Source organism: Podarcis liolepis (genome assembly GCF_965112155.1).
Source record: "Podarcis liolepis genome assembly, chromosome: 9".
In the NCBI taxonomy this organism is placed as follows: domain Eukaryota; kingdom Metazoa; phylum Chordata; class Lepidosauria; order Squamata; family Lacertidae; genus Podarcis; species Podarcis liolepis.
The window spans coordinates 34938398-34961962 of NC_139564.1; positions in this window are offsets into that span (position 1 = coordinate 34938398).

Consider the following 23565-nt stretch of genomic DNA (forward strand, 5'->3'; position numbering starts at 1 on the left):
AAAGGCGACTATGGGGTTGTGACACTCATCTCTCTTTCTGGCCGAGGCAGCTGGTGTTTGTGCACAGACAGCTTTCTGGGTCATGTGGCACACGATACCTGGAACTGTATAAGATCGGAGACAGTGGCAAAGCTGCATGCTCTGGCACCAGGGGCAGAGCGCAGGTGGGGCCGTGGCTACTGCGTGTCCCTGGGGACATGACATGCATCCCAGGGGAATGGCATGTCACCCGTGGGTGTGTGGTTTGCTTCCTGGGGGCGTGGCATGCCACCTGCAGGCAGTGGCGTGCTGCCTGCAGGGGTGTGGTGCCCAGCACAGTGGGGGGTGCACAGTGCGTGTCCGGGCGGCAGTCGTGATGGTACCCCCCTCCCCGATGGTGACAGGGGTGGTGCACTCCCCCTGCCCCCCCCTTTCCTCCGCCAGTGATCAGAGACACCTGGATTGCCAGTAGTACTTGTGAAAAGGATCTTGGTAGATCACAAGCTTAACACAAATCAACAGTGTTAAAGTTAACAGCAGGTTTTTTTAAAAAAAGCTAACGCTATTCTAGGCTGCATCAACAGAAGTATAGTCTCCTGATCAAGGAAAGTAATAGTACCACTCTGTTCTGCCTTGGTCAGACCACAGCTGGAGTACTGTGTCTAGTTCTGGAGACAATTTAAGAAAAATATATACACGCTGGAATGTGTCCAGAGGAAGGCGACCAAAATGATCAAGGGTCTGGAAACCAAGGCTTGTGAGGAATGGTTGAGCTGGTGTCTAGCCTGATAAAGAGGAGGTTGAGAGGAGATATGCTAGCTGTCTTCTAATATCTAAAGGGTTGTCATGTGGAAGAAAGAACAAGCTTGTTTTCTCCTGTTCCAGAAGCTAGGACCTGAGCCAATAGCTTCAAGTTACAAGAAAAGAGATTCCAACTAAACATCAGGAAGAACTTTCTGAGACTAAGAGCTGTTCAAGAGTGGAACAGACTCCCATGAGAGGTGGCAGACTCTCCTTCCTTGCTGGTTGGGTGGCCATCTGTCATGCGTGATCTAGTTGAGATTCCTGCATTGCAGAGGGTTGGACCAAATGACCCTCAGGATGTCTTCCAACTCTACAATTCTATTATTCTAACCAGTGGTGTGCTATTTTATTCAGGAAGTGTTGCAGCATTATTCTCACAAATTTACTTGAATATTTACTGCTTGTATAGGTTGGATTCAGAGAAATGTTATAGAAACCATCCTAATGATCTGCAAAATGTCCCATTTTGAATGGGAACTGCCCTTTCTAGGAAATGTGGCAAAGCCATCTGTTCCTTTGCTGAGTTTGTTTTCAGCCTTATTTTGTGATAAAGCAATAAACTGCACTAATCACAGAAACAGGCTGTTCAGCTGAAAAAGCAGAGGGTGCCAAAACCCGCAGAATTGTAGCCTTCCTATATATTGAAATTGGAAGCTTAGCCTCCAATTTTATGGGATAATGTTCTTGAATGTATCCATTTGGATCAAGTCCAGCTCCTATAGAAGGAATATGACAGATTGTGTCTGTCTGACAGCCAAGTCAAATTGTATTTTCAGTGTGAAATGACCAAAAACAAAACTGCATACATCTATGCACTTCCTAGAAGTGCCATATGGAGGTTTATATAAAGGCAATGCTGGTTGTAAGAGCTCCCTATAATAACTGGACATGGTCTGCATCACAAACAACTGGAGCCAGGAAATCTCAATCTGATGTTTCACTACAGGGTAAGATGGCAAAGTCATGTCACCATTTCTCAAAATGAGATTCAGCTGAATTAGTAGACCCATTTAAAATATACCTATTTATGTTTCACACCACCATTTGTTGTTCATTGCTACATTCTTTTGCAATCCAAGTGTATGGAATATTAAAAGTGGCTAGTCTAGAAGGAAATCATTGTAACACAATACATTACACAACAGATTACGAAACATTAAGTGAACAAATGTCATGCTTTTGATAACCAACTTTCCTTAAATAAAATCAGGCTGTGTGTCTGTGCATTGCATTCCTGCTCCTCCAACACAGCATGAAGCAAATGGAATGGCTTCTATGAGAGAGAGAGAGAGAGAGAGAGAGAGAGAGAGAGAGAGAGAGAGGCATACTATCAAACACTAAGGCCTTGACAGAGTGGCTGCAGCAACCCAGTCAGATGGCCAGCATATAAATAATAAGATGATGATGATGATAATAATCTATAGTCACACTAAAATATCCTTTGAGAATATACCTTTGCAGTATACACGATGTATACACTCTCCTTACCTATTTTCCCTCTCTTAATTTAAGACACCTTATACAGCCGTACCTTGGTTTTCAAACAGCTTAGTTCTTGAATGTTTTAGCTCATGAACGCCACAAACCCAGAAGTGACTATTCTTGTTTATGAACTATTTTTGGAAGCCGAACATCCTATGAGGCTTCCAAGGCTTCCGATTGGCTGCAGGAGTTTCCTGCAGCCAATCAGAAGCCACGCTTTGGTTTCCAAACATTTTGGAAGTCGAACGGACTTCCGGAACAGATTCCATTCAACTTCCAAGGTATGACTGTATCCCACTTTGTGTCCCACATTTCTGCTCCCCACCCCCACCCCCCAAAAAGTCAGTCATTCATAACTAAATGAAGTCTTAAGACTTTGTTCACTGATCAACACAAAAGCTGGTGAACAACCAACTTATCTCATAGACCTCATATTTCCCTCTCTTTTTAAATTCAGAAGGAATACACACCTCCTAATGGGAAATTACTTATAGTTTGAGAAGAAAATGAACAGGTTCATATTGTTTTATTTGAAGAGTTTTACATCTTCCTTTGAAACTATAACCACCATTCACCACTGTGTGATTGCACTCAGATACCATGTTAAACCATAGGTGGCTGTGTCAAGGGTTAGCCTAGACAAGCTTCAGTTGTGTAACTCCCTTTCCCTCCATTTCTGGTACAGCTGCAAGGAAGAATTTGGAAGCTTTCATTTCCATTTTTTATTAACAAGAACTTGTTGTGTTCTCAAAATCTAACATACTGTGGTTACTCTAAGCTGTAGTTTGTTTGAAACAAGCCAACTGCAAGCCATGAGTAATGAAACTGACTGGTTTCAACAAACCACAGTTAAGACTAACTACAGTTTAGTGTTCCGACATAACAATAAACTGTAGTTAATTGAAATTGAAAGAGAAAGCTTCTGATCTCCGTATGCTAATACCAGAAGAAGAGATGGGAGGGGAGGTGTGTGAATCAGAGACTTGCCTAAAGCTCATTCCTGACACAGTAAACCAGTATATACTAAAACATGAATATAGCCTAGGTCTGATTTTCCTGTCCACCTGAAACCTTGCTTTTTTCCTAATTCTTCTGAAAGATACATGAAAGTCTACATTCATTCAAATATAGAACTGTCTTGGTTACAGAGTTTGTGGTTCATCAGAAACAACCCACAGTGGACTCTTTGAATCAGAGTTTATTTCCTGTTTTATTTAAAATAAACCAGCATTATTTGTTTCCATTCAATTCAAACGGGATAAGTCCCTGAGGCAAAGGCGAATTACTTTCATCATACCAACGTCCAACTCATGCTACAAAAAATGCAATATTTCGGCAGGGTCTGTTCTCATGAGAAAATGCTGAAAGCTATATTTATCTCTAACTAATCCATTTTCTATCTCTGCTCTAAGACTGAGGAATTAAAGAAGGCTGCAGCTGCTGTCCTTATCACATTAATTACTGCAAATTGGCTGCAGTCTAAAAAAAAAGCTTGCAGAGAATAGAAGTGCAGCAGCTTCTGTCTCATCTATTTTATTGCTATTGAAATTTAAAACTCGCCTTTCTAAACAAAACACCCACTCAAGGCGGCTTACAATATCTTATAATATAACAACCCACTACACAATATAATCAAGCAATAAACAAACAGTGAGAAAACATGTTTCAAACCATCAGAAACAGAACAGAGAAACAGAGGGAAAAGTTTTTTTAAAATGCTTGCTGAAAATGAAACAGTTTGAAATGCTGCCAATGAGAGCCGAAGTGAAGCCTTCCATGTTTTGATCAGTAATACTTGATTTCCACAGTAGTGTGCCTAAAGGGTGCATACACATTCATTTTTTGCAGCCATAGTTGTCTGAAGGGTACAATATATACAAAATACATACATCACTCAATGGAGTCATGTTTGTAGAAATCACAATGTTTCCAGCTTCAAAGTTCTTGCAAAGTGCCCTCATTCATTTTCAAATACCCAGGGTAAGGGTAAAGGTAAAGGACTCCTGGATGGTTAAGTCCAGTCAAAGGTGACTATGGGGTTGTGGCGCTCATCTTGCTTTCCGGCCAAGGGAGCCGGTGTTTGTCCACAGAGAGCTTTCCAGATCATGTGGCTAAACAGCTTCTGGTGCAAAGGAACACCATGATGGAAACCAGAGTGCACGGAAATGCCATTTACCTTCCCGCCACAGAGGTACCTATTTATCTACTTGCACTGGCGTGCTTTCGAACTGCTAGGTTGGCAGGAGCTGGGACAGAGCAATGGGAGCTCACCCTGTTGTGGGGATTTGAACTACCGACCTTCTGATCGGCAAGCCCAAGAGGCTCAGTGGTTTAGACCACAGCGCCACCTACATCCCATTATACCCAGGGTATTTAATTCTGGGGCTAATAGGGCAGAAGGCAAAGAGACCAACAGCAAGTGGCGCTAGAGCCAAAGACAGGCAGAGCTCAACACTTCCTGTTTTGTCCGCTTCCTCCTTCCTGCTGTGTTCTACAAGGGCAACACTGACAAGGAAGAGGCAAAGGACAACCAGTGACACCTCTGGGACTGGTTACAGAAAAGCAGGCAGGTGGGCACTTGCTGAGGGCAGACATGAGGCTGGTGGGGCAGTTGCCCTAACGGACCAGCCTCCATGAAAGAATTTCTGCTTGGGCCCAGAACTCCCCTTCTTATCTCTCCAAATGCACCTACACTGATCTCAAATATGCTGTGGCAACTTGGGGCAAAACCCAGAACAGTTTTAGGGGGCCATGGGGGGTCCACTGCATAACAAAAATGCTTGCTTTGATGGAATGAGTTAGTTGGATACCGCCCATTGTAACCATCATATGCAAGAAAGCAACAGTTGGCACCAGCAAAGGACAGCACTGAAAGTTATAAGGATTTTGCGACTCCCCTGGGTTTCAGACAGACGTCTCTCCTTGCCCTACCTGGAGATGCCAGGGACTGAACTTTGGGCTCTCGGCAAGCAAGACAGCCACTCTATCACTGGTTCTTGCCATCTGCTACCTGGCTTCCTAGACAGGTAAGAGTAAGCTCTCCCAGTTGTCCTATTTTTCTCTCTTCATTGCCATTAGGGAAATTGAAACCTTTTATTCTTTTGCTTGCATATGACATTATAACTAAGTTTTAAAAGCCTTCTCTTTAATTATATCAGAATGGTAAGACTTGATCCTGAGCATCCATTTACTAAATAAAGAGTAGGTGCGCCTATTTCTTCACACCAGATGTGTTTTCTTTATCAAAAATGTTGTACCCTAAAAGTCTGATCCAGAGACTCCACCAAGTCAAAAAAAATGGATCAATATAAAAAATGTGAAGATGTTAGCCTTGGGCTTCCATTTCATGTAACATTGGGATGATCTGTATGCTGTTCAGAGACAGAAGAGGTCATGCCTGGTGCCATTCGACATTGCTGGAGGATATGTGTCATATTGTCCTGACATTATTTCTGACAAATGTGACTCCTTGGGATAAAGAGTAGACACTACCAGTACTAATATAATAAAGTTGAATCCCACTATTTTCTTTGTTTCAGCTGTTTAAATGTACTGTTTTTGAAGAAGTTATTAAATCATACATCACCTCTGTACATTATGGTCTCTGGGATTATCTATTATTTCACTTGGTCTGTATGTCTAATGTCAGACCAATCAATTATTCCATAATGTTGGTAAAATAAATATGATTCTGCCACAGTTTATTCTTCCACAGTTTAATTCTGGGCAACAGTAGCAGGAAATCTCACAAAGATCTGCCATTTTGCCAATAAACAAAGGAGATGACATACTGACTGTTCCCCACCCCTGATACTGCCATTTATGCATAATCTGAATGTAGGATGGGACTGGTTGCATCTTGTACTATTTCAGGAATTTGCCTTCATCTTGGAGGGGAGGGAAGAAAGGAAGTAGAGAAGTAACATGCATATTCTCATTACTTAGTAACATAGGAGACAACAGAACACAGCTATGTTTCTTAGTCCCTCCAGATGAAGAGGTAAAATGTGTTGATAGAACCCACAAATCTTATGAAATTTCAAATGAAGCCAGCTGCTATGAAAAGAGCATACAAATAATGAGCATAGCCGCTTCAGGCAAACCTAGGCATCTCACCTTTAAGGAGGTGTGGCATTTGAGCTAGCATAACCTTTTGAACTAGTTGGCTTATATCTGTAAAATGGAGTCCCTCAATGAAAAGTTAAAATGAGAGGCAGAGAGAGATAAAGTTAGCTATGGTAGTTCTGCCTAGAAGCTAAATTGTATGGTTGGACTGCAATCACCTTGTAAATGATAAAACTGGTTTTATATATCTAATTAAGACTTGTATTTGGCTTTTTATTCAAAGGCTATTTCATTGAGGTGGCAATTGATAAGCCTTCCATTGTTTTTATTACTGTCCTGTTGCTTTGGGATTTGTTACCAGGCCTAGTGATTTTCCTGATTACGTAAGCAAGCATCCCCATGGAGGTGTGATATTTTGGGATATTGGTTCCAACTTTTCTATTATGGGCCCAGAGTTGTGACAAGCCCCACTGATGTTGCACTGTGGTTTAATTAGCAGATGGAATTAGCTAAACAACAACTGAGTCCCAATATGGGTAAAGGGGAGGGGATGTTTGTTACAAACCACTAAAATGGCTATGAAGAGAAAGAAGACTGTGTGGAGATATGAACCCACCAAAACTAATTAAAGCAGTTAAAATGAGTAGTTGGGTCACTCATGTGTAATTTTCACAATTACTTTCCTGCATAGCTGCAATGGAGGCTTAGTGTCCTGAACCCCTGGCCTACGTGGCAGCCAGTCAGTTTGTCGAGTCCAAAGTCCAAGTCTTTCAGTGCAGCTGTTGAACTATGAATCTGAATTCTCCTCTATTTTTTCTAATAGACCCTGGGAAATCTTCCTGCCTAGTTGCTAAAAATAAGCTGCTGTAGCAAACCTGGTTTATGAATGGAATTGCTTATCTAAATATAGCATCCTGTCCTCTAGAAAGCTAGGGCTCATTATCATACCAGTAGATAATATGGCAAAAGCAGTCTTCTCTGTGACCCTTATTTGCTCTGAGCTAAGGGACTGCTCAGGTGTCATCAAAGCGGAGAGAAATATCTATCAGCGTCAATCATTCCGAGACCTCCTCAACTTTCCCACTCAGGCATCTTAGCTCTAAACGGATTGGTCTTCTCCCTCTGGAGTCCAGATGGTATGATATATAGCAACTTTCTCAGCAAAGGCCTTAATTCTCCAGCTTAAGTCTCAATACATTCATGTGTTCTATTCTAAGGCCAGAATTGCAAAGCCAGAAACTAGGAAGCCATCATGGGACTAGTGTACAGTCTGGTTCCCATGGTCTGTCAAATTAAAGGTTTGGGTATTTCTGTAAGCTAGGGCAAAAGCTGTAAAGTGGAAGCTTGGGATCCTGCTGTACCCCTAGTCTCTTCGGTAATGAACTGAGGTACATGCAAGATGTACTTGATTTATCACCAAAAATATATATTGGAAAGGCAAGCTAACATAATGCTGCCTATCTGAAGTGGGAGAAATTCTCTGCTTTAACTTCACTCAGAAAAACAAAAAGCAAAACAGGGATATGAGCAGGATTTACACATTATGGCAGGCAGGAGCCTGTGGGAGATATGCTGCTTGGGTGGGAACCACTGGCAGCTGAGAATCAGGACCACGGAGAGCTCCCTGCAGAGAGAACTTCTGGATCAGGTCAAAGAGCAGACTCACCTGGGAAAGAGCCATAATTTAGCGGCAAAGCCTCTGCCTTTGTTCAATGCCTGTCATCTCCAGGTAGGGCTGGGAGAGAACCCTGCCTGAAGTCCTGCTGGCAGTCAGTGTAGATAATACTGTGCTAGTTCTGGGGAGAAGTCATCCAACTGCAAGGACATGGACATAGCTACCATATCCCCTCCAGAACTAGGGATGGAGACCTCACTGTTTGCTGGGGCTTCTCCCTTGCCAAAACCTCTGCTGGGGTTACTGTTCAGGGGCCAAATCAGCTGTGTCCAAGGGGCAAAGTCAGGATCATTCCGCTTCTTTCTATAGCCACTTCTTTGCATAGCCACTCACATGAATATTTCTCAGATGTTCTAAAGCACAGATAAAGAGGGTCATAATCACATCTGACCCATATATACCCATGCTCACTGCCCTGTCTGAAAAAGATTCAACTCTACATGGGGGGGGGGTGCTTCTCTGCATGTTCAGTAATCCTACTTTTCTTGGGTTCCCAAGCATGTGGAGAAGAACTCCTCCAGAGTGCATCTCTGCATATGGGATTTTGAATCCCTGTACAATCAATGGGAAACTACTACCCTGAAAAGTGGCAGCAGGACCTCCAGTAAAAACCATTTAGACCAACAAATCCAATGGATCCAAAACCCCTAAAACATTAGGGAGGTTCTCACACACATACATATGTTGAAAAAATGCATGAAGAGGTTATAGGCCTGCATGGGCTAGCCCCACGTCCAATGCTGCACTCCATTCCCAACACACACCCATTCATTCAGAATACATCCAAAGTGGGAAGGACTCGGCACATGTACATCAGTATGCCTGAGAGGTGATCCTCCATCCTTCATGTGAATAAAACTCCATGTGTGTACTAATGTACCGGCATAGAATCCTTTCTGTTGTGTTTCAGATATGTAAGTGGGATCATGGCCATGGCATGTGTCAGTGACCAGAGACAAGACTAGCCCATGTGGCCCCCCTCATGCATTCTTTCAACATTGAGGGGTTGGTTCACGTGATCAGTCCTAGGATAATTTTACAAACTAATGCCAAATGTCAGTGGTTGAATCAGTGAATCTAGGGAAACACTGAAGAGCTGTCTATCAATGTCTGACCACTACAGAACCAGAAACCTGCCTCTTTGGGTCCAAGTGGAAATGCCTCAATTAGAACAGAAGGTCTGGGAAATGTTAGAGGCATCTCCTCATTCTCTAGCATCTCAAGAAACTGTAAGCCCACTGCCAAGCACTTCAGCTGCTTTGAATCCCTAAATCAGGAATGGGCAACCATTGGCAGTGCTGGCTGGGGCCGATGGGAGATGGAGTCCAGCAACATCTGGAGGGCTACAGGTTACACATCCCTGCCCAAAATAAAACCTTCTGGGACCAGATCAGTTCCAGTCCTAGACATTGTGGGATATGCTCCTAGCAAACCAGTGCACTCAACGAAAGCCTTAGCCTGCTTCTCCAATATTGGTCCCCATCATCCACTGCATTCCAATTTTAGCAAATCTGCCACTTCTCATCCAAAGGCATCCTTGTCATTATTTCCTCTATAGCATGTCTTTGCATGTGTTCCAGGCCTTCAAGGAAATGTGCAGTGGCAGTGGATTTAGAAAGGCTATTTACAGTAATTATATGCACACTCTTCTCTATGCATAGGAGGCCAGCTTGCAATGCCTTGGAAAGCTGCTGTTTAGTGAAGCAGTAAATGTTGGTTTGTATCAAAATGTATTTCATTGCATTTTTTCTCTCTCTTTCATGGGACAGAATCATAGAGTTGGAAGGGACCCCAACCCCCTGCAATGCAGAAATCTCAATTAAAGCATTCATGACCGATGGTCATCCAAACTCTGCCTAAAATCCTCCAATAGCAGCTCAGGGAAGGGGGTGCTTTTAAGGTGGGAAATGGTGGGGGGAGTGTCAAATACCCCGTTCCACAGCCCTGATCCAATTTGGGGTGGGACAATGGAATTATTATTGTAATTCCTGATAATGAATCACCCATGTCGCTTCAAGTTGCACCCTTAGCATTTGCACTTTTATTGCATAGGAAGAGCAAGAGGCAGCTTTACAGGCCTAAGAAAACCACAACCATGAACCCTTAAAAGACTTCACTGTGAATATCTGTGAGATTATTTTACAAGCCTGCACCTGAAGACAGAAACAATCTGTTCCCATCACTATGCCTACCTGACATGCAGGTTGTTAAAAGAGTTTTGCAGTGCGGCGCACCATCTGGCGTCCAGGCACAAGGGAGCTAGCAATTCAGAAGAGGCGCTGTACGCTTGCTACTTTGTCGAGTTTTCAGTATGTACCCTGCTCTTCTCCTGTCTCCTCTTTTGTACCTCTGCTTCTGTTGCACAGATGCGCAGGAAGGAACAAGAGCCAAAAGGGAGAGGGGGAAAGTTAGAACTTTCCATTTGCATCCTTTAAAAAGGCACCGAAGCCTCCCATCTAATCAAGACAAAACTTTCATATAGCAATTAAAATATGGCTCATCTTCAAGGGGAGGGGGGGGGAGGTTGAAATAATTAGCAGACTAAAGCAAACAGCAGGATTGGTGTTTTGTTTTTAATTCCCCTAAAGAGAACAAACCTCAAAGTCCTCCTGCAGGAAAGAAAATTCCATCAAAGCTAAAAGGCGGAAAATGGAGCAGACACTTCACATTTGAAATTATTTCAATTGGATTCTGCATGAAAAAAAATGCTCAGGTGCTGGTCTGTTTAGACATGTTCTTTCAAGCTGTCTGCATGGCTGGAATCACATTAGGGCAGAAAGGAGCACTTTACATATTCTTTAATCTATTACTGTCAGGTTAGAAACAGAATATTGCATTAACATGCAAAAGGAAGCCCTCCAACACGGCAGGGGAAAGCAACATTTCTAGAGAAAGTGCTGAATGAAGAAGAGACTGTTTGTATAGGTAATGATGGGTCATAAAGCCTAAATAAATAAATAAAAAGAGTTCACATGGTTATAATCCAATTTGCCTTGATTATACTATTGATATTACATCCATTTTCATGTCAGCTGTTCCAAATAGACTGCAGAAGGCCACTATTTCATTCTGCTCTGCTGCCTCCCTTTCTCTGCTTTTCATCGCATAGCACAGTTGCCCTGAATGATTGCAACCATGGAAGTCCTATCAACCAACAAATCCAAAGGATTGCTATAGCTCTATCATCTCAGTTACACTATTCAGAACTGTCATTTGCTTAAAGTGTGTAGAAAGAAAGAGAATAAAAATTATCAACTATTAATTTCTGAGTTCCCAAACCAGAAAAATTCACAAGCACAGCAAAGTTTTCCAAGCAGTTCCTCTCCATTTCAGATTCTCGGGGGGGGGGGGGCTTTCAGATTTTGGTAAATTCCCTTAATTTTAAAAGCACTGCAGTTTGGGGATTCTGCACGGGAGCTGCTGAAAATGAACTTGGTTGAAACCTCTGACCGGATCAAAGTTCACACTTTCTGCCAATGACTGACAGGCAAATAACTTGATGTTTCAGCTCCTTGTCTTTTGTCTAGCTTCTGGTATGTTTGCTATGATATGTTATCATAGGGAAAACATAAAAACAAAGAGGTGGATTCCCCTAAGTAGGAAGTTTTTATAAAGCTTCAATCACCAGATAGCCTTAATTTGTACACTATTAACTTTCCATTTTGTTTAGACAGTGAAAACTTGACCTACCACCTTGGAATCTATTCAAAACAGTGACACTCTTGTGTTATATAAAGTACAGCTTTGTTGACCAGAAAAAGGATCAAAAGTAACAGAACAGATATTCTAGGGTACTTACAGAATGTTGCTATTCTGGGGCGCAATTCAATCCCATACTGCCAAATTCAGGCTTCACAATTAAACTCGATTTGGAGCTCTTACACAACAAACCCACTTCTCCCAAACCTCAGATTTTAATTTTTTTTTTATTTTGCAGAAAAGAACATGACAGAAAAATGCATTGGAAAGTGTGGGGTAACATTTGCTTGAAACAAATCAGAATGCGTGCTCAATAAATAGCTAATGTCATTTAACCTTCCCACAAATGAATCAGAATGAATATTCAATAAACAGGTTGTCTGAAAACAATCAGGGACGCCATTCAGTTTTTCCTTGTATCCTTTCTAAGAACTAGGGGAAACAGAGCTCTCTCTGTTTTCACCACCACTCAGTGCACAAGCTCAGCTAAATCTATTTTTCTATATGGATACCACTGTTTGGTTATTTATTTTAAAATGTGTATGCCCTACAGGACTGTAATTAAGGGGCCCAGATATGTTTTTAACTAAAGGACAAGCCAATCACTGCAGCTGCACTCTGTTTCAGCAGATTAACTACTTGATAGTCCTTGCATGTCCTCCAATCAGTCTGCGTAGGAAAGATTGAGGGGAGTGGGCAGTACAGGACAGTTCATCTTCTGTCTTTGTGTTTATTACCTCATTGCACAGTGGCACAGCTGACCCTCAGCGCATCATAACTATGGATCACATGTCATTCAGGCAGGAAGAAAAGGGTGGGGGGGAGAGGGAGAACAAATTATTTCTTTAAATCAATCTGATATGGGCAAGAAAAACCAACTGCCAGGACATTTTCATGATAGCTGCTGGTGATGAGTTTATTTTTGCCCCCTTCACTAGACGGCAGGTGTAAATACAAGTATTCCTTTTATATAAATATCAGAGGGCATATGCGGCCAGCTCACAGCAAAAGTGTTATTCAAACGGCGCCAGAAGCAAAAGCATCTCTGTTGTGCAGTCATTGTGAACCTATGAGCAAAAGATCAACCTCGGTGACCAAAATAATACACAGTAGCAAGTAAGAAGGAGAACAATGCTTTCCTCTACCATCCTGACAGGGCACAATTCACACCTTGCTGGGGCCTTAATGAGCTGCGGCCCTTCTGGGCACAAAAGCCAAGGTGGTGCTTCCAAACAATCGTTGTTTTCTATAGTGGGTATTAAAATAGTTGAGCAAATAAGCCTTGTGAAATAGATAGGAAGGTGTCAGGGCTGGGCCACAAGCAGCAGTCTGAGGCAAGCCTGCAGGAACCGGAGCCATGACGGTGGCAAAGTCAGGATCAGAAGGCAAACCAGGAGGCAGGAGGCAGGGCCCAACTCAAAATGTTAGCTCTGAACTTTAAAGCCTTGTATGGCTCAAGACCCCTGTACCTTAAGGACTGCTTCTCCTCAGATACACCTACCCAGACCCTGAGACCATCACCTGAGGCACTTCTCTGTGTGTCTGATCCAGAGGAGCTCCTGAGGATGGTGGTGAGAGAATAGGCCTTTTCTGTAGTAGCTCCTTGTCTACAGAGAGCTTGCCTGGTGCCAACTGGGTCATCATTTTTGTTTTCCTGGGCATTTGGACAGTATCTACTATTGGATTGGATCCCAAGCAGCTCTCACAGCCAGTGCAGGCCAGCAACTGGCCTGATCTGAACTCAATCTGCCTGCCTCCATTCTGCCACCACAAGTGGCCAGGCTGCAAATGAGGCAGTAGCTCCACAAAGCCACAGGGGCTTCAGATACAGTTTGGGTTGTGGCCTTAGTGAGGATTAAAGGGGCACCGATGCTCTACCTGCTGCATGGGTGTTTTCTAGACAGGAAAAAAATGTGGTTAAATCTGCAGTGAGTGCACTGGTTAGAGCAAACTCCACCAGCCTGGTACCCTTCTTTGGACTACAAGTCCCATCAGCCACAATCAGCATAATGGGAGTTGTAGTCCAAAATATCTAGAGGTCAGCAGGTTAGCAAAGGGTGGATTAAAGCACACTCTTAGAAGAGTGGGTGTTATATTTCAGCATATCTGCTTTGCACTGTCCCCGTCCAATATGCATCACATTCAGGTTCCACAGGAAAATATTACTAATAAATTCAGTAAATTTCCTGAAAAACAATTCGCCTCAAGGATGGGCCCTGATGTTGAATAAGGCTGCCTTAATGCATATCTCCTCTCTGGTTCTTTATAAATGTCATCATAACTTAGTCTGGAACTTATCCCTAGACTGATCTTCTGCTCTCTTCTTAATACTGCTTCCTATAGAGCTCATTTTTCGTTGAATATCTCTCCAGGTTTAAACTGACACCGTTCAGGGTTAATCCCTTAAAGTCCTAGAAGCTGCTGCTGGTCCATAACTGCCATTCCTGAAGCCTGTTCATCTAGATCTAGTGCAGATAAAAGAAAAGAATTCTTCACAGAGCGCACAGTTGAACTACGGAACTCCCTCACATAAGAGACGGCCTTTAAGAGAGGATTGAGCAAATTTATGGAGAATAAGACTATCAATGACTACGAGCTGCAATGGCTATGCTCTGCTTCTATGGTCAGAGGCAGTAATGCTTCTCAAAAACAGTTGCTAGAGACTGGTGGGGAGAGTGTTCTTGAGGGCTTCCCACAGGCATCTGGGTAGTCCCTGTGAGGACAGGATGCTGCACTAGATGAGTCATTGGTGTGATCCAACAGGCTCTTACGTTCTTATGCCCAAGCAATTCCCGAACCTGCTTTTGCCATTTCCTCTCTTCCTTCCCATTATGATTATTCCAGTAACACGCTAGCAAAAAAAAATTGTTCAGATGGAAAGGTCTAGGAGAGCCTTTTAGAAGTGAAATGATGCCTATGGTTCAAAATGAACAGTAATGTCACTAGTCATTATAGGAAAGTTGCATTACAATCAGATGGAGCTCCACAGTAGTCTCCCTATGCCAGGCCATTTATTATCAGACTGGATTGCTTGTTTTGGGGTTCACTGGAGAGCCAACCATGGGAAGCAATCCTCCAAATGTTTCCTAGCTGAAGAATTCAATTACAACTGAGGAATAAAGTTAAACAAATGCTATTATCAAGTCTTTACCCTCCTGGCTCTAGCAAGTTAAGCCGCCATGTAAGATTTCAAATGACACTATTCAAGTTGTATGATGGGAAGTTGTAAGTGACCTTGAGCTTGCAATAATTCTTCCACACGCTGTTGGCTGTATCAAACCAAGCGGCACTCCTCCACTGCCAGAGCACTCAGATATTTTAATATATAGCCAAGTACATTGGAAGACAATTCAAGCAAAGTCGCCTGACAGGAAGCCAGTCACACATAGCAATTAAACTATATCATTAGACTCCAAATGGTGCTGCTGAGGTATATTTTAAAGAGAGAGAAAGCAAGGCTGGGTTTATTTTCACCATATATAAATCATTTGTGGGGCTTTCGTGCCAATTCTAAATGAAACAAGCATATTGCAAATGCTGTAAATCCTTCAAGAAGCTCTAGAACTATCATAATAAACCACAAGACCCAAATATATTTGTTTTGTGACACCGCCATTACCCCACAAAAACGTTATTGAGGATCCTGTTAACACCAGTCCTGCTTACTGTATAATGTGTTTCATGCAGCCAAGCTCAAGCTCTAATAAGAACAAAGGATTTCATTTTAGCATGGAAATATAAAGCTTGGTATCTGAAGCTTGCCAGATGTCTCAACATATCATCCAGAATTGTCCATAGGGCCTCTTCTAAACATACCTGTTCTACACATTAATTGTGTAACCATATTAAAACTATTTAAAAAAACTATTAAAACTATTAAAAAATAATGTGAAAATGCTGGCTTCTAGATAGGTCACACACTTACCCATATCCCATATCTGTCCCAATTAAAGCGATATCATGGTGCCCCAAATTGCGTGTTTTGGGGTGCCTTGTTCTCACAAGGGTCCCATGACTTATGTGGGGCACCACCATGGGAGACAGGTGTTCTGTTTTCCCACTGCAACATATTGGAGGGTCTGCTTACCTAGATGGCAATCCTCCTCCTCATATAGTAGAAGAATGAGGCCTGTTCCCTCCCCACCTTCATCAGGGGACAAGAGCAAAGTACATTCTTTTTTACAGATTCAAGTGTATATGGAGTAAGTTCAGCTCTAATTCAAAAGCAACTTACCGTATATTTTGCTCTATAAGACTCACTTTTTCCCTCCTAAAAAGTAAGAGGAAATGTGTGTGCGTCTTATGGAGTGAATGCAGGCTGCGCAGCTATCCCAGAAGCCGGAACAGCAAGAGGGATTGCTGCTTTCACTGCGCAGCTTCTGGCTTCTGAGATTCAGAATATTTTTTTTCTTGTTTTCCTCCTCCAAAAACTAGGTGCGTCTTGTGGTCTGGTGCATCTTATAGAGTGAAAAATACAGTACACAAATTTGAACAGTGATAAGAGAAGTGAGCAAAATGATTCAAACGTATCTTGCACCCAACTGCAGGAAATGGCAACCTCATGAGCTATAAAAGGTTGTATAACTGCAGATTACTAATTTTCACCACTGCTGATCAGCTAATTGAACAGGATGACCATATATTAGAGCAGTATATCATGACTGTATCATTTGTCTTGGTTGCTTCGGTGTCCTTGTTTATAACTCCATCACTGCAGCAGCTGGCCCAAAGAAAATTCTTCATTTAACAATATGATTGCAGGAGCCCCTGAAGAAGGTTCTGTGTCCTTCACCATCAAAACCAGCATTTCTTTTCAATGTTCTTCCTATCATTTATTCCTTCAGCAGCTTCATTTGTCTCCAGCAAGCTTTGGCACTCATTTTTCTCACTTTAACTCATAATTTTTCACAACTCCCACTTGACAGATTTCCATTGCACCATATGAAACTCTAGAAAGTAATTTTAGGCTACTTAGTACTACAGTCACATGGCAGTAAATAAGAGCCGCTTTGGAGGAAGTGCTCTCCACCCGCAAGTGTGTAAACTTTGAAGTCTCTTCAAACTTAGGATTATCACCTGTGCTAGCCTGAAAGTCCTCATTTCTGTATAATTGAACAATCCCTTCTTCCACATTCCCTAGAATGTCTGTAATTTATAAAGGCAATCAGAATATTACGGTTCAGCTCATTTATATGATCAATTGGCAGGAGTTGAAGTTCATTGCAAAACTATTTACTGTCAGAACAAAATTAATTAAGGTAAGAAATGTTGATGGCACACTTCTGTCTGGGTAAATAGCAAATTAACGATACTGCGAAGGAATGCACTGCTCATGGGAAGCCATAATTTACACAGAAAAGTAGGGCCTCCTAAACTTGTGTTCATAAATAAGGGAGACAATCTCTTCTATGCCAGTGGCACTGAGAGAAAAAGATGCAGGTGTGCCACCGACAAGTTCCATGGGGCAGACAGAAACCTGCCCACAAACCAATCCAGCCTATAGGAGCAGCAGTTTTATGGTGTCACCACCCCCTGTTACATCAGAGATACAAAATATAGTTCTGAATAGCATCCATTTAGTGTCTCTCTTGGGCACATAGGATACTCAGGCCTGGAGCATGCTATGGGTCTACATGGAGTCAACCCTCCCATTTGGGAGAGTGAGGTAGATGCTTTGCACAGCAGATTTGGGTGATAGAAAGGTGTTGGAGGATTCTATGTGTAACATGACCTGATCTGCACCCTTTGTTAGCTTAAGTAAAACTGTCCCATGGCCATAGAATTCAGGTGTCCATCTGTATGGGATGTGAGGGGTTGCCATCTTGTCCTTGAACAGGTCCTGCACACAGCAACAGCCTATGCCAGCAGCCTCTTTGTTGAACAAATTGTCACGGTCTGGTCCACGGGTGATTGAATCCCGGCAGGGGACGTCAGGACCGGGGGCAAGATGGTGGGGTGGGAGCAGGAACAGGGGTCCAGAAGCCAGGAGTCAGGAAGCCAAGAGTCTGAGGGACAGAGAGCTGGGAGTCAAAAAGCCAAGGGTCCGAGGATCAAGAAGCAAGGAGTCACGAAGTCAGAGGTCCAAGGATCAAGAAGCAAGGAGTCACGAAGTCAGGGGTCCGAGGATCAAGAAGCAGGGAGTCAAGAAGCCGAGGTTCAAGGATCAGGAAGCAAGAAGCCCAAGGCAGGAAGCGTGTTGCTGTAGCAAAGAGCCGAAGGGAAATGCTGACCTTATATCCCTTCCCAGCTCTTGCCACCAGGTGCTGTGAGTTATCAATCGGCCTCACCTGTGAGGCCGTGCCTTCCCTGTTCAGAACAAACTTAGGAAGGCCCCAGTCCTGCAAAGTCGTATTGGTCACAGGGCCTGGCTCCTGCATGCACACCTGACACAAATACTTTCCCGTGTATAAGACTATGTTTTTTTCTTTTAAAATCATGCTAAAAAGTGGGGGGCGTCTTATACATGGGTAGTGCATAGGGTGGATGTTTGATTGGTTGCTGCCGTGGCTATCAGCAACTATTGTGAATGTTATTGGTTGTTGCATCAATGGATGGTGTTAATTGGCTGACGCTCCAGCAGTTGGGCCGGCGATTTGCAGCTTCTGCCAACAATGGGACAGACGGGATGCAGATATCGTAACACATGTGGGTGAGCAGTTTTTGGCAATCCCCCATAAGCTCAACAACCCTGGGCAATGCTCCGCAAAAAAAAAGCTCAACAACTTTGTGCCATTTCCCCCCATTTTCTTAAATTTCAGTCCCCAAAGATCAGGGTAGTCTTATACATGGGGGTGTCCTAGAGATGGAAAAGTACAGTACTTCAGATATTTTATTGCATGTGGTCCAGCCCAGCGTATTGGAAGAGCCCCAGCTGCTGGCACCTTTGCACATGTGAACTTTTCAGCACAGAATGGAGTTGACTAAAATCGATCTGCTCCGCTATTTTGCAATGAAGCTGTGTTGGGGCTAATCAGAGACTGGTAGACAATGTGTAAGAATGAAGTTAGGCAAGAGTCAAACATGGTCAGCAAGATGTTCCCCAGACAAATCCAAGAGGCTATGTAGGGCCCAATTTTCTAATATATAAAGTGGTGCTGTCTGTCATCTGTCAGACTGAGGCAGTTACTTATTCTGAAGCTCAAAAGCAATCACTTCTGGTTTTTTTCGTGCTGAGGAGAAGCCTGGCTGTCTTAGCCAAAGATGGCAGTCATCCTTCCACTCCTCCTTGATTCCAGAAAGACAGGAAGTCTTTATACCGATCACAGTTTTTGTCATGAGCCACGTAGCAGAGAGCCAATCAAAAATCAAGGCACCATTCTCACTCCACGAACCACACAATGCTGAAATAGATGGAGGAGAGCTGATTAGAAACAAGAACAGCAGCATCAATTGTTCAAAGACACTTAGCCCTCCCCACACACACAACTGTTTTGCAATTTCAGGTTTCATCACAGTACGAGATGAAAAGGAACCCTAAATTTCAGCAACCCGGATGTATGTTATGGGAAAATAAATGACCGTTATTAACTCACTGCTTCCAGGAAAACACTTCATTTACAAAACATATTTGACAGCTCAAGTTTGTTTGCAATGCAGAACTGTCCTCTGAAAGCCCATGTGTAACTATGAACCTCAATTACTTCTTTGATTTTGGTTCTTCCACAGAGACCCCCTAAAAGGGAAGTGATGAATGAGGTCCTGTCAGGCTTCAGTCCCTTGGTGGCCTTGAATCCATCCTGTTATCTGTTACACTGCCAACCATGACAGTGATGAACGCAAGGCAGGCAGCTGACGACACCCCTATTCATTACCCAAAAAGAGAGGAGAAAGAATTAAGCCTGCCAGACTTCAATGCTTCAGTCAGATCTATAGAGCAGCCCTTTGGAGGGCTTGATTAAAGAGGAGACATAAAAGCCTATTTATACAATTGAGGGACAAAATACAAGATATTCAGAAATTCTTGGACCTATCAAGTTAGTTCAGGAAGAAACTATATTTTCCAACAATAGAAATATCCATGTGTTGGCTTTTTAAAAAATAAAAATAAATAAATAAGAAAGGTAGCTGTGTTATTCTGCTGCAAACAAAAGCACTATGTGTCTCTATACCTGCAACACTTCATACTTCTCATGAAGTAGACTATGAAATCTTGTGCCATAATAAATTTGTTACTCTTCAAGTTGCCAGTAAAAGCTTCTGGGTTTTATGGTATATTTTTAATAAATCCCAAAGGAGGATACGGTAATGGCCACCTGAGTTTCATGGGCAATAATCTTCCTTTTTGTGGAGTTAGTCTGTCAACATTGCTAAGACTAAACATTTCATTTGCTTTGCTCAGTTGGAAGTATACAATCCATGCTACTAAGGACTCATTTTCCCCACCCCAAAGTAATGGGCCTGACTAGAGAAAATTGATTAGTACAGAGCTAAGTCATCCTGGAAAAATCTTTTGGGGGTAGGGGGAAACCACATCATTTTTTTATGTAGGGAATGAGGCAGTGGAACAATTTATGGTGATCGAGCAAGAACATTATAGTTATAATAAAGCTTCTTTCTGTTTTTCAAGAGGAACTATCAGCACTTTAGGGATGCAGGTGGCGCTGTGGGATAAACCACAGAGCCTAGGACTTGCCGATCACAAGGTCGGCGGTTTGAATCCCCGTGACGGGGTGAGCTCCCATTGCTCGGTCCCTGCTCCTGCCAACCTAGCAGTTCGAAAGCACGTCAAAGTGCAAGTAGATAAATAGCTCCGGCAGGAAGGTAAACGGTGTTTCCGTGCACAACTCTGGGTCGCCAGAAGTGGCTTAGTCATGCTGGCCACATGACCCGGAAACTGTACGCCGGCTCCCTCAGCCAATAAAGCGAGATGAGCGCCGCAACCCCAGAATCAGTCATGACTGGACCTAATGGTCAGGGGTCCCTTTACCTTTTTATCAGCACTTTATAGAAGCACGTGGTCCATTTTTTTAATCCAGTTAACAAATGGAATCCCATAGCCCAACAAGCACCTAAAAAAATAGGCCTTGCTGTTTAGCACCTGCCTTCCAGCTCTGCTTCCAGGCTCCTCTCTATTAAAGAAAAGAATTAATGTGTGGGGGAAACAGAGCAGAAAATGAACAAATTGCAACAGGGTTTCTCCTTTCATTAGTATACTCGCTCCCTTATCATTCCCAGATTTTTGCAACAGATAGAAAGCACTCAGTGTATGCATAACCCTACCTATCTCCATATAATCACTGTTACGTTTTGAATTATATCATAGGTTGGCAAATGTTACAGTTGTCCCCCCCCCCCCCGCATCCCATTCTTATGCTTGTTAGTGCATTGGATTGCATACAATATAGACAATGATTGATGTGTGTGCATCCTGAAATAGTAATTATACTGAAATCTTGATGCCTTCCTTTTTATAAATAAAAATTTATAAAGGACGGTCAACAAAGATATAGCCAAACTATTTGGTTGCTCTCGCTCTGCTTTGATGCATTCTGCTTCTTTTGGCATCTTCTTAAACGTTACCTTTTTTTTGCTCTTCAGGAAGAAATGGGTCATAAGAACTTATGGCTTATTGATTGCTAAAAAAAATACTTTGGCATTAAGTTTATGGTACTTGGACACGGGTGGCACTGTGGGTTAAACCACAGAGCCTAGGACTTGCCGATCAGAAGGTCGGCGGTTTGAATCCCCGCAAGGGGGTGAGCTCCCGCTGCTCAGTCACTGCTCCTGCCAACCTAGCAGTTCGAAAGCATATCAAGTACAAGTAGATAAATAGGTACCGCTCTAGCAGGAAGGTAAACGGTGATTCCGTGCGCTGCTCTGGTTCACCAGAAGCGGCTTAATCATGCTGGCCACATGACCCGGAAATTGTACGCCGGCTCCCTCAGCCAATAAAGCGAGATGAGCGCCGCAACCCCAGAGTCGGTGACGACTGGACCTAATGGTCAGGTGTCCCTTTACCTTTACCTTTACCTTTACCTTTGATTTCCACTGCTCACATTTATTCTGTTCAAGTCTTGTTTCCTAAACCCAATTACCATGAGAATTCTTGAACCTGTGTTCTTATACTTCTGTATTTTTCTTGAATAATTAGTGTTAATTACAGATGGAACAATCTGTCGATTTCGGTTATTTCGGTTTCTCAATTTTCCAATCTGAAAATCAGTTCCCCACCTTTCTGCAGAAATCTGTGATATTTATACATATACATATATACATATATATATATATATATATATATATATATATATATATATATATATGCAGGTTTTGGTGTCTTCGGGTGTCTTCCCGTGTAAGAGTTGGGGTGTCTAGGCGACGTTTCGACGAGGTCTCACTCGTCATCTTCAGGCTGGTGCTTTCGGCTTCTTGTTACTGGAACAGAGCAGGATCTCAGTGTTTGAGTTCCTATAAATACTGTTGAGGGGGTGTGGTGTATAGCCTCCAACGTTCTGGGCAGAGAGGAAGTTCCCAGGTTAGTGTGCCTTTTCTTCTTTTGTTCCTTAATTACTTGAGGGATATCTTGAGTGATTTCTTGAGTGATATTCTGAGTACCACTTAGGTGGGTCATTAGGTGTGGATTAGTTGCTAAAGCTTTCGTGTCTTGACCTCTTGAGCTTGTGAAGAGTTTTTCTGAGAAGATGGCTGTACTGCACTTAGTTGTGCTCTGGCTTGGCTTCGTGTATAGGGCCAGAGCACAACTAAGTGCAGTACAGCCATCTTCTCAAAAAAAACTCTTCACAAGCTCAAGAGGTCAAGACACGAAAGCTTTAGCAACTAATCCACACCTAATGACCCACCTAAGTGGTACTCAGAATATCACTCAAGAAATCACTCAAGATATCCCTCAAGTAATTAAGGAACAAAAGAAGAAAAGGCACACTAACCTGGGAACTTCCTCTCTGCCCAGAACGTTGGAGGCTATACACCACACCCCCTCAACAGTATTTATAGGAACTCAAACACTGAGATCCTGCTCTGTTCCAGTAACAAGAAGCCGAAAGCACCAGCCTGAAGATGACGAGTGAGACCTCGTCGAAACGTCGCCTAGACACCCCAACTCTTACACGGGAAGACACCCGAAGACACCAAAACCTGCATTCCTGTACCCGTGAAAATCTACGAAAGCATATATATATATATATATATGCAGGTTTTGGTGTCTTCGGGTGTCTTCCCGTGTAAAAGTTGGGGTGTCTAGGCGACGTTTCGACGAGGTCTCACTCGTCATCTTCAGGCTGGTGCTTTCGGCTTCTTGTTACTGGAACAGAGCGGGATCTCAGTGTTTGAGTTCCTATAAATACTGTAGAGGGGTGTGGTGTATTGCCTCAAAAGTTCTGGGCAGAGGGGAAGATCCCAGGCTAGTGTTCTTTTCTTCTTTTGTTCCTTAATTACTTGAGGGATATCTTGAGTGATTTCTTGAGTGATATTCTGAGTGCCACTTAGGTGGGTCATTAGGTGTGGATTAGTTGCTAAAGCCTTCGTGTCTTGACCTCTTGAATTTGTGAAGAGTTTTTCTGGGAAGATGGCTGTACTGCACTTAGATGTGCTCTGGCTTGGCTTCGTGTATAGGGGCGAGCTGTGGTTTTGTGCCCTGTGCCAGCCAGATCTGTGTAGGGATTGCAGGGGGGTGCAGCATCCGGAGGTGCCACTATGGTTTGGTTACTGGATGGTGTCTGTAATTTATCTGTGGAGAGGGTCTGGGTTTGGGTCTGGTGTGGTTGATTGGTGGTGGCGTTCTGTGTGCCTCTGGATCTGGTGTCGGTTTTTGTGGGGAGGGCTAATTTCCAGATGTCTGGCAGGCGGGACGTGTCGTCACGCTTGTTCATGTTGTGAGGGTGTTTCTCTATCTCGATGGCTTCCAT